Source organism: Orbicella franksi, chromosome 10 (genome assembly GCF_964199315.1).
Source record: "Orbicella franksi chromosome 10, jaOrbFran1.1, whole genome shotgun sequence".
NCBI lineage: Eukaryota > Metazoa > Cnidaria > Anthozoa > Scleractinia > Merulinidae > Orbicella > Orbicella franksi.
In genome coordinates, this window is record NC_138154.1 from 22,000,983 (window position 1) to 22,014,107 (window position 13,125).

Here is a 13,125-nt window from a genome sequence, read left to right on the forward strand (position 1 = left end):
AGGAAGTACAGGCTGGACTGCACTCTGTGGTATGATGGAGATGGCTTTGTGAAAGTGATGAATAGTCTTTTGCTATCTTAACTAATAAAGAAAAGCAAGACCCTGGAAAGATCCAAATCTGCCTTACTTTGACCATTTTATGCCACATAAATTGTTTTTGTTTACAAGGGTGAAATGTTGACTCTCTAATCAAGCTGAACATGTACATGTACATTTGATGGGCTTGTTGTGAGATTGTGCCAGATAGTAGAGGAATATATATGCAAAGAGGACAAATTTACAATATTGCATCTGTTGATACCGGTAGTCCTTATTTTTATGGTCCCCTAATTTTATATGAACTGTGTCTTCTGAAGTCAAGATGATGGGTCAAGAAGTTATCCTGTCGGGTGTTTTGACCTGAGATCCCTCTTTTATGTGGACATCACTACTAATACTGGTTAGTGTGTCGGTTAAAGCTGAGGCAATGTCATTTGCATGTGATAAGTACACTACAGCACCCTCAACCCACAAATATTTTGGTGGAGTGACTAATACAGATGCCTCAAGCATAATATTTGCCATTTTATTTATACGTTATTATTATTATTATTTATTTTAGTTGGTGTATTTTAGTTCTGTCAAAAAAATCTTTTAAGACTTGTACCAATCAGAAAATTATTGCAGAAAACTAAAACTATAAATGCAGTAAATATTAATTCTTCATATGATTGTGTACTTAGTAGAAGCAAGTATATTAAGAAAGGAATACGCAAAGAGAACAAATTTACAATATTGTATCTGTTGATAATCCTTATTTTTATGGTCCCCCAATTTTATATGAACTGTGTCTTCTAAACTCTTTCTGGAATGTCAGATATGTCACAGCAGTTGCTCCTTGCTTTACTTTTTTGTCTTTTTCAGTCTCTTTCTTCATGTTGTGTTTGACATTGAAATCCCACACAAGGGATTACAGCATATTCTGAAGGAAGCTTCCCAAGCAGTCAGAGCTACATGGGCTTTTTTACCCTCACATTTATTATCTGGATTATTTTTTTACGTGCCTGAATCAACTGATGATATCAACCACTTTGACTATCAGCAGATCCCTAGTCTTTACATCTTGCTATGACTCCGCTTTTTCTGCTGACCTGATCATGATGGCACCTACAACATGGCCGATGGAATGATCCTCAAAGAACTTCTTTATTGAGAAATGACTATTGGTTTCTAGACCACAAAGAAACCTTCATCTTCACCTCAAAGATTTTTGCAAGTGTGAGTGACATTGAGCATTGATTTGAATCTGAAAGGAGTGTGTCAGGATCCATACCCACTGGAGACAGGAAGTGAAAATTGGTGCCAGAAAGAGTGAGGCTGCAAGGCGTTAGGCTCCAGGAGAGCATGGCACAAATCAGTGACCCAGTGAGATGTGACCACTTAACATGTCCTAGGGACTCATGGTAAGCTATGCCAGATGCTGTTCTGCTAACCTCTAAACATGTTCCCAGTCAAGAGAGCAATTCTGTGATGAATGGATGCTGATGATGATGATTTTTTTAAAATTGAAATGTAATTATACATGCCTCTCCCACTTCAGTGAGTATTCGTAGAAATAATGTAACAAGAAATTGAGTGGTGATCATGTAACATCACTAGTTTGCACATCTACTTTAAAAGAAGTTTCTAGTATCAAACTTCCTATTGACATGTTCGGTTACTCTGAACCAAATGGGATGGTGTAGGAAACACATTTTATTTAATTTATCAATTTTATTTCTCAAAATGAGAATATTCAAGTGGAAGGAAATTCTGGGGTAACAAGCCAAAGATTATGGCTGAGCGAACTAACATCATGAGCAATCCATCCAAGAACCCTGTATGTAGTCCCAAGTGTGGTCTACTTAAATCTCAAGTTCATTGTTAGTGATGATTTGCTATAATAACATGTTTGACCTCATTAATGCCACCCTGAAAGAATGTTTATTTTCTTGGACTCAGGTGTGCTGGCAACCTTAGGGTCTTAACCCAAACCAGGCAAGGACCTGAAGGAATTGTAATCCATACATAATACTAGTATTAGTAGACTGTTGCATTAAATGATTTGTTTCATGGATTGAGCAAAATCAATATTTGTTTTCACGATTTCGGCCAAGCTTTTGGCTGAAAACTGATGCTCATAATAAAATTAGTTAAAATTTATAATGTGCAGACCTCCATGTAATGCTCAGTTGTGCATTAAAATTATAATACAAAACATTTGAATGTGCAGGATAAAATGGTGGGTCCCATTACATGCGAGGCATTTTGGTCATCAGTGTTGTTTTGTGCAAGACGCAATGAAAGGAGAGATGCCCGAACATTTTTAAGTGTTCAGATCTACCATAAGCCAACAACATAGTTACAATACCTGAAATGGTTATATGCTTAAAGTATAGCAAGCCGAGAATGGAATAGGGCAGAAACAAAACATATGTCAAAGCAATAAGCGATTGAACCTCACTGCCAAGTGAGCTTAAGGAACTTATGCCAAAAAGGATTTTTAAACACAATCTGAAACAGTTTGTACTTAATAACCATTTTTAACCTTAGTTAATTGTAGTATTTTTTATCCAAGTTTTAGTTTTAAACCTTAGCTTTAGTCTCGAGTTTTAGCCAGCATTTTTACTTCTGTATTTTAGTAAATTAATGTATATTTTAGGCTTTTAGTTTTTAGAGGGCCCTCCTGAAGACAACCTCTAGCTGATTGGAGGTCTCCTTTAAAATATTAATTGATTATCATCATCATTATTATTGTTCTTGTTATTATTGTTATTCTTATTGTTATTCTTATTGTTATTATAAAATGATATTACTGTAAAATACATTGTTGGATAATATTGTTAAAAAATTATTAAAAATAAATAATAGAATAAAAATAAATTACAGAAATAAGTTAAAAAGTTCCTTTAAACAAGAAAGTCTTAATACGATATTTATAAACAGGATGGGTGCTTATTTGACACACCTTTTCCTTTGTAGGATTGTTAGTTTTTGTTGCTGTCATTTTGATTAGGTTGTTTATCTGCAGCCTTAGTGGTGATAAGCACAGATAGTGGAGTGTTGGCTGGTTGACATGCATGGCTTTCACAGCGAAACAAGAGTTTTCTCTTTCTACTTTGCACCCTTGTTTCATTCTCAAGGAATGGTACCATACTATTGGTGTCCACTTCTATGGTGAATTCGATAGAGGGATGTTGAGGGTTCCAGGAAACATGCTACTGATAGGACTTGAACAAGTTGTCAGATAAAGCTGAGGCTTGTCAGCAAGAAACTGAGTGTTTTCCATTGAAAAAAAGTCTGTCATGAATTTCTTCAGAGAATCACAAGGTGTCACAAACTGTGTGTTGGATTAATGGTTGGGGGCTTCATTTTGGTTATCTATTCATTTTGCAAGATAGCTATAAAAGGGTTGCTGCATGTCAGGAAATGGTCAGGAAAAAAGTTCTTTGAGGGCAGAGAAAAAGTGACATTTTGAAGAAGAGTCCTGCAAAACTGAACTAACTATAACACAACTGATTAAATACCAGTAAAGGCTGGGTCTCTCTGATCTCAACTTTGTTGAAAACTGAAGTCTGACTGATCAACCTTAATGAATGGTTAGAAGGGGCAGCTGTGAGGGAAAGCTAGAGAGGGCTACTATCTGACATATTTTACCTAATAGAAATATTTATTTGGTCAGGGAAGTTAAATTTTTGTCAGGAAAAACACATGATGATAATGATGATGATGTCTGTGGCAACCATGTGTAGGTACAATATAGCCGTGGTGGGCAATACAAATGCATTGCCACGAGCTAATTTTGCAAGAACACTAATTTATAGATTAAGCCAAGCTCCTGATTATTATAACTTACCCAGTACCTGGGCAGCAGTCAACTCCCAAAAAAACATTTGACCTTGATGAGCTCTAAACCTGAGCCTGCAATATGGTCACATGGTATTGGTCAGCAGATACCTTGTTTTGACAGGTGTTAATATTTAGCCATAACATAGATATATGATGTCAAAGATGTATGCCATAAAACAAGGCTGCTTACCTTGATCGACCTATTAGCTGGAATGTGGCTTCATGTGCCTGTGATCTTTGCTGCTAGCCACTTTGACCATGTAAAACAGTTGCATGGTTTTCTATTTCTATGCATGCATGTGGTTCTGTTCCTATATTTATGGTACTCTGCTTGCTGGAGCTCTACTTTAAAATAGCTAGCGGTCTTAACAAAACTTAGATCTAAAAGTGGAATACAGTGTTGTATGAAAAAATTGACCCAAATTACATGGCGGCAAATCCTACTTTGGAAATGTATGCTGTCAAGCAGTACAGCATGGGTGTTAGGAAAAAAGAGAACCCTGGTTCCAATATGTTATTAAAATTGCTTAAACTTTAATGTATATTTCGTAATGACAATCAGTTAATGGAGAGTGGCGATTTCAGTTCTGACACTGAACAAGATAGAACCGAATGACAGTCTTGCTATTTGAGTTCTGACAATGGACAGCTAAGCAATTACTATAGAAAATTACTCTTCTAATCTTCAACTGACAAAATAACAAGATCGGTAATCAATGTGGGAAACTGCTAGTTCAGGTATGGAGAATTACTGTTTACTGGACAAGATAAAACTTAATGACAATCAGTATGGGGAATTACTATTAGAGTTATGACATGACAAGGTAAAACTGAGTGAGAATCGGTATGGAGAATTACTATTTCAGTTGTGACACAGTGGACAAGATAAAACTGAATGATGATCAGTATGGAGAATTACTATTTCAGTTCTGACACTGAACAAGATAGAACCGAATGACAGTCTTGCTATTTGAGTTCTGACAATGGACAGCTAAGCAATTACTATAGAAAATTACTCTTCTAATCTTCAACTGACAAAATAACAAGATCGGTAATCAATGTGGGAAACTGCTAGTTCAGGTATGGAGAATTACTGTTTACTGGACAAGATAAAACTTAATGACAATCAGTATGGGGAATTACTATTAGAGTTATGACATGACAAGGTAAAACTGAGTGAGAATCGGTATGGAGAATTACTATTTCAGTTGTGACAAACTGGACAAGATGAAACTGAGCAAGACGGTATGGAGAATTACTATTTCAGTTGTGACACTGGACAAGATGAGTTTGAATGACAATCAGTGTGGAGAATTGCTATTTCAGTTGTGACACTGGACAAGATGAAACTGAATGACGATTAGTATGGAGAATTACTATTTCAGTTGTGGCAATGGACAAGATGAAACTGAATGATGATTAGTATGGAGAATTACTATAAATTTCAGTTGTGACACTGGACAAGATAAAACTGAATGATGATTAGTATGGAGAATTACTATTTCAGTTGTGACACTGGACAAGATGAAACTGAATGACGATTAGTATGGAGAATTTCTATTTCAGCTGTGACAATGGACAAGATGAAACTGATTGACGATTAGTAGGGAGAATTATTATAAATTTCAGTTGTGACACTGGACAACATAAAACTGAGTGACAATCAGTATGGAGAATTACTATTACAGTTCTGACACTGGACAGGATAAAACTGAATGACAATCCAGTATGGAGAATTACTATTTCAGTTGTTACACTGGACAAGATAAAACCAAATGATAATTGATATGGAGAATTACTATTTCAGTTGCGACACTGCGGACGAGATAAAAGTGAAGGACGATCAGCATAGAGATTAACCATTTCAGGTGTGACACTGGACAAGATGAAACTGAATGATTATCAGTGTGGAGAATTACTATTTCAGTTCTGACACTAGACAAGATGAAACTAAATGTCAATCAGTATGGAGAATTGCTATTACAGTTGTGACACTGGACAAGATAAAACTAAGTGAGAATCGGCATGGAGAATTACTATTTCAGTTCTGACACTGGACAAGATGAAACTGATCAACGATCAGTATGGAGAATTGCTATTTCGGCTGTGACACTGGACAAGATAAAACTGAGTAAGATTTGGCATGGAGAATTACTATTTCAGTTGTGACGATCAGTGTGGTGAATTACTATTTCAATTGTGACACTGGACAAGATGAAACTGAACGATGGTCAGTGTGGAGAATTACTATTTCAGTTGTGACACTGGACAAGATAAAACTGAATGACAGTAAGTATAGAGAATTACTATTTCAGTTCTTACACTGGACAAGATGAAACAGAATGGCAATCATTATGGAGGATCACTAGTTCTTTTCTGACACTCAGGACAAGGTAAAATTAGACTGACGAGCCAAAGGCCAAATCAGCTATTACCCCATAGAATTGAGAGTGAATATACTAGTTATGTTAGTAGAGTTCTTATGAGCTTTCCTTCAAATAATGATATCCAATAATTTCTCTTAAGTGTAAGATGCCACTATTTTGCCCATTTAGGATTACCCACGGTACGTGTCCTTCAAGGAAATAGTGTTCTTTCCCCAGTTAATAACTTATTTATTGACCAAAAGCGTTGTTTGGTCAAAATGCCTGGATGTTGCCCTCATTCTATTTTCCATGTGTAATTAACAGATTTTGGACCTGGACTGTCTCAGTTCATGCACATGCAAAAAAAAAACTTGGCCAATGTCCAGCCATCTTGCCCTCGCGCTTTGTAAATAACCCATTATACTGATTGTCATTCATTTAACCTAGCTTTTTCTTCCTTACTATGAAAATTAAAAGTTTTTTTGTGAAAAAAACAAGAAATGCAGTTTAGTAACACAGCAGTGCTCACATTTGAACAGTTCACCACATAATTAATTAAGACATGTTGACTTTAGTTGTCAAGTCCTAATGTGCCTTTTATTTTCTGATTCTATCACCAGGTAGGCTGAGGAATACTCAAGACAATGAACAATAGCCCAGCACTACAGCAAAGAATGGCAACAAGTCAAGTGCAGAAACATTTTAAACTAAACGCTTTGAACTTGGCAATAAACTGAGACGAATAAAAAACATTTTACTGTAAATCAGTTGATCCTGATAGTATGACACGATCATGCAGAAGTGCGATATTAAAATCACGTATGAGAACTAACTGCATAGCAAAAAAAAAGAACAAGATTTCTGCAGCTAACAAAAGTAGACTTCAGTGATGTAAAGAGGGTGTTAAGAGCAAATTAAAGGCTAGGCTCCAATAAAAACTAAAAACTTTAAAAAGGAGAAGCAAATATGCCACAGAATCTGAAAAGGTGAATGTGGTTGAACTTTTGTCTTTGTCCTTTACTTTTACATTTCAATTTGGTTTACTCCTATCAACATTCCCACTCTCAAAGCAGACAGTAATGCAAAGATGTTTAATCCCACAGTGGAAGAAGGTCTTACATTCAATTTCCTGCTCTTTCCTGAAACAGAAAATGGCCCCTTTACACGATCCGGTCACATGGTACGGAATTAATTATGCTGGGATGCAACTTACACAATGGGACTTTCAAAACAATGGAAAGTCTGGGTGGACTGGTATGAGTTCATTTGTTTTGGAAGTCTCACTGTGTAACTTGCAAAGGGCCCAATGAGGCAGGGAGCATAACACCCATCCACAATCGTGTACTCTTCCGGAAACTTTGTCCATGGTGGTTCAAGTCCTATTTAAAAACCTCCACTTCCCTATAGGCAGAGATTATTTGAAGAACTTAAAAATTCCTCTCCCCAACCCTCCTGCACTTCCCTGGACAAAATAATTAGTATAGGTAATCATACAGTTTCGAGTTCAATTTGGAATTAATTTACCCGAGTAAATTTTTCAAAAAGCTGAAATTGCACGAGCCGCTTCGGCGAAAGCAATTTCAGCGTGCAAATTGAACGAGAAAAACCGTGTGATTACTTAATAATTCAAACATGACAAAGTTTTCGTGGAGGAAGTGCCGAAAGACCTTTCTTGAAGCCATTTTTTCTCATTCAAGAAAACTTTCTTCAAAGCTTCTGCACAAAATTTTCCTCATCTTTTACGTAATATCATTGGCTTCGAAAATTTCCTATTGTGTTTCAGCCAATCACATTCAAGAATTGCGATGTGCAATTTGCACCGGTGTTACACTCTTTGCACTGTGTTACACTTGAACTGCACTGCTCTCAGCCGATCATCATCGAGTAATTTTTTCATGTACATTATTAAAAATCAGAAGCATATCACCAAGAGCGAGGTGATATGCTTCTGTAAAAATGAAATACACAATTCTCTACTTCCGCTACAAAAAATTTGAAGTCTATGTTGAACTCACACAAAAAGTCCTTCCATTAACCTTATTTAATCGGTAAAACTTCCTTAACAAAAATATAACTCTAAGCGTGTTCAAAATTCTGTATAGGAAAACTACCACGCTACAAATAAATGATCCTGAAAACCAACTACTTTAAAAGTAGAGAACTGGTAAATAAGATATTTAAACATCAATTAAAAACTATCTGGAGAAAACCGTTATTACACCAGTTGATCAAATAAACTAAAATTTTCAACCTTGTACATTTTCTGTATTAAAAATATTGAATATATAAATAAATTAAACCTGGGAGGGTGGGGGAGGAAGAGTGATCTTACTCCCTCCTACCTCCTCTCCGGATATACAAACGTTATTTTTCTAAACATTAAAGAAATGGACAAGGACACAGGTTTTTGCCCCACATACTCTGGCTGTGCGGCTTTCTTTATATCTTCTTATTTTGTAATTTAGTTATTCATATTGCAGAGGGCTCTAGGAGCTTTTTGTCGTTACTTCTTTAATGAGCTCTTAGACCTTAACACTTGAGATAGATTTTGTGAAATTTTACTTAACTATTGTACCTGTACGTATGGCGTATTAAACCGAAACTAACTAAACGCTGCGGAAAAATCAAAATTGGCATATTGATGACATTATTATCTCAAAAATTGCATTTTCAGTCAATGATGTGTTTTAGAAATTACTAAATTCATACTGAAGACTTTCTCACAACATTTGTTGAAGTTGTAACATGACTCCATTTTAAACTGGTTTAATACAATATTGTTAAGTACCACAGCTTATTTTCTTGCCAGTGTTTCTTCTAATCTCAGCGTGCCTGTTGGCAGGAGTAATCATTATTGATCAATCAAAAGGCAGGTAACTAAATAATCCAAAAATTTTGTGATTTTTATTATTAACAATATTTTGATGTGTGTACAAGTTTAACTGCCACTTTGAATTCTACTATGTATATTTCCTCCAGTTATCCAGTTTCCTTAGATGACAAGAAAGCACAAACGGAAAACCTCCACATTTTAAAAGGAAATACATTGATAAAACATGATTTCCATGGAAACACTGACCAAACCCTATAATGAAAAAACTTTCCAACTCACGTTGGAAAAATGAAAAGAAATGAAGAGCCAATATTTCTTGAAAACGAAATAACAGACATTTGAAGTTTGTGCATACTACAATTTACCTAATAAGAAACTGTTGAAGGTTGTTGAACTGTTCGCCTTTAACTGCTAGAAGTTGATCACATGGGGGAAGCGGTCATAAGGTGTTGTTGTTTTCTGGATGTAAAATGGCAGTTGACTCTTGAGCTGATCATTTTTCAGAACTTCTCAAGCCTGCAAAATAAATAAACAGGATGTGATGCCTGCTTCTCACCTTCTGAAATCCTTCACTCTAATTTTTCAAGGCCATTGCAAATGTCTTATTAATTACTTATATCATACATTTTTTCAAATTTTTCACTTGACTGTAATCAATTTGTAGCCATCGTTTGAAAGGCAAAATTTTCAGAAATCAAGAGTGAATCAGAAACAAGTTATCTTTCCATTGAAATATTCGAGAATATCAAGTCAACGACCCAAAGTTAATGTTTTGTTTACAAGACTTTCTAGTTAAACGATAAATGTGAATAATATACAGTGTAACGAATTCAAGAAAGTCACATCTTAGTTTGCAACGGAATCGCAAAGATATCTTTTCTGTGAAAAATGTATATTTTTTCTCTAAGATGTGTCTTTCACCAGGGTAGCTTCTAGAAATGAATTAGGATTGGTTACCTTTACAACTTACTACAAATTTCTCTAAACATCCTCAGCTTTTGAATCCACCCAGAAAATCAACCCTGCCCTGGTAGTTATTTGCTAACCTTTGCTGATAAAACGACTTAAGAGATGGAAACGATCGCCAATGAGAACTATGCTTGATCGCGCCAACCGCTTGTCATCCTCACCGGACCCTTTTTCAGAAGAATTTCAGGATCTGAAAACAATGTTTCTGAAACTGAAATTTCCTGAGAAACTTATTGATTCTACTTTCAAGAGATTCCACGCTTCCCAAGACCAGAACCAAAACAGAATTGAGCCAGTCCAAAGCCCTGTACTAATCATGTTGCCTTTCAAAGACCCAGAAATCCGCCGACTCCGAACGCCCACAACTAAGCGACCATCGATCGTGTATTACAACCAGTTTTCACAAGTAGGAAAATCTCGGAAGATGTGAAAGTCACGAAAACAAAGCCCTCACTGGTAAACCAACAATGAGTTATGTATGAATTTAATTGTAACTCGTGTGATGCGAATTATATAGGCTACACGAGCCGTCACCTCCACCTGCGCATTGAGGAGCGCATATATTATGACATCGGTAAACATCTCAAGGACGAACACAATTGAAGACCGAGCAATCTTTGCGAGCACTTTGCCATCCTAAGGAAATGCTGCGGAAAGTTCGAGTGCCTTATTTTTTAGATGCTTTTAATAAGGAAAAGAGACAGACTCTGAACACTCAAAAACACTCCATTCCAGCGAAACTGTTTATTTAATTATGTACATTCTTCTGTTTTTGTCAATTCCTCCACCACACTTTATGCTAATGTAGTTTCACAGAAAAGTTGTCCGTCCTCTGACCATTTCAACTTGTCATATATATAGTTACAGTGGAACCCCGTTAATACGGACACCAAAGGGACATGATAAAGTGTCCGCATTATCCAGGTGTCCGTATTAAGTGGGCTAATTTAAGAGAATATATATGAGCTTTTTAGTTGTCGGGACAAAGAAAACTGTCCGGTAGAAGCAGGTGTCCGTATTAAGCGGGTGTCCGTAGAGCGGGATTTCACTGTATTTAGTTTTCATGTATCATGGTCCGTGCAGCCTATAGAGTGTGTTCACGTGACGTCATCAAATTCTCATATCCAAAACTAAAGAGCACCTAAAGATTTTATGCTCATCAGGCATAAGAGGTACTAAATTTGTATCTGTTTACAACTTTCCAGCTCAGTAGCGTCCTTCGTTTGGAAACCATCGCATTTTGAATTTCGGAGTCATGACGGTGCGTGAAAGTAAAGCCTAGATCGCCAACAGACTGAACAATCCATACCGTTTTGCATCAGTAGCTAGCTAAAGCTTAGAGCTTATCAATTTTGCATTTGAATGTTGTCATAACGGAATATGTTCAACAACTTTTGATGACCTAAGTTCATTCACCGTCTATTTTGTTTAACGTCTTTGTGTTCAAACGAACAAACGTGACAGACAGAGTTCTAGACTTATTAAAATAAAAATGAACCCGGGTGGTATATCCACAGGCTTATTTTGAAAGCACGTGACAAGCACCTGAATTCCTGTGTGGTTATAAGAACCGTCTTATAAACATTAGAAGGGCCAGGCTTTTAAGGGTGAGGCATTCTCCTTCGCGGGTAATCACTTGTCGGACCAAACAGTGGCTGACAGCAGTCTTAAAGGCGTTTGTCGAACAAACTAATTTTTCTCTTCTATTTTGAGACAGTATTTTTATGCAGTGTGTATGCATGTTAAGAAAAGTTCGATTCGAATGATCAACTTACGGAGGCTCGAAAGGGTTTTTCACCACAGTTGCCACTAATCTCGCAATCTGATTGGCTAATTTACCGTTGTCGATAAAAGTCCAGACAACGTACGCCGATCGCGTCAATGTGTCACGCTCTTCGTCACGCTCTGAAAAAAACATTTTCTTTGACGTTGATATTGTGGTAAAAAAACAAATCGAACGTGGTTTAGCGTTGTCTTTACTCCTATCGACAACCTTATGCGTCATCTTAGTGGGCTAAATTTGTTGTGGACTCGCGAGGTGCAGCCGAGTGAGTCCACAACATTTTGACTACTGTGATGACGCGTATCGTTGTCGATGAGAGTACAGACCACGCTAAACCACATTCGCGTTGCCTAGGAAGCTGAGGGGATTTTGCACGGGAGTCAAGTTAGCAGCGAAATCTCGAAGAGAAAGCTGGGTTTCCTTGGGTTTTGACCCGGGGGTTTTGAATAACCCATAGGAGAATGTTGGGAAATTCTTGAGTTTTTCGAATAACTGGTTCACAAGTGACCTATTATTTCGGATAGGCTGAAAGCAGTGATCTTTTTTTTGATTAATTCCTCTCGTCTCTCCCATGAAACACAGTACTCGCGCAAAATCCTTCCAGTTACGCAAGTTGTTCATGAGCGCCAACAAAGATGTCTCGCGTGAAGAAGTAGACCCAAATTTCATTAGCCGAGTTAACCCTGTTAAAAATGAAAGTGATTAGTAAAATCGCAAGAAAAGAAAACAAACATGTCCTTTTTTTAAGCCATTTAGATCAGAATTTTGCGCAGTGACCTGTCCCAAGATCTTTCGTGCGAGCAACTTTCAGCATTACGTCAATCTGCTTTGACACATATTTTACAGAAAAACTCATAGCGTTGATTTTATAACAATAACAAAGGGCAAGTTCAATACATTGAATTTCAAACTTGACTTTAAGTGTTCTACTTCTGGTATCCAATGACACCTTTCGCCTGTCAATTACGTGCTCTTTCATTCTTTCCCTACTGTTTGAAAAACGAAAGAGTTGTTTAAGAATTCTTATTGATTCGTTGTTGATACGATAATATCAGGAAGATGAACCAAATCTTGTACTGTGATTGGCTATCCGAGCCGGCAAGATGGCGCTATATTGCCCGTTCGGGATTACCCGCTGGATTGGCCTCGTTCTTTTTTTGGCGAGTTTATGATCCTCGACTCTGTCTCGGTCAATAAACACGCAAAAAAAGAACTTGGCCAATACCCAGCCATATTGACCTCACGCTTGGTCAATAACCTGCGATACATGCCAGTCCGATTTTGAAATAAGTTGCAGTTTACTCCCT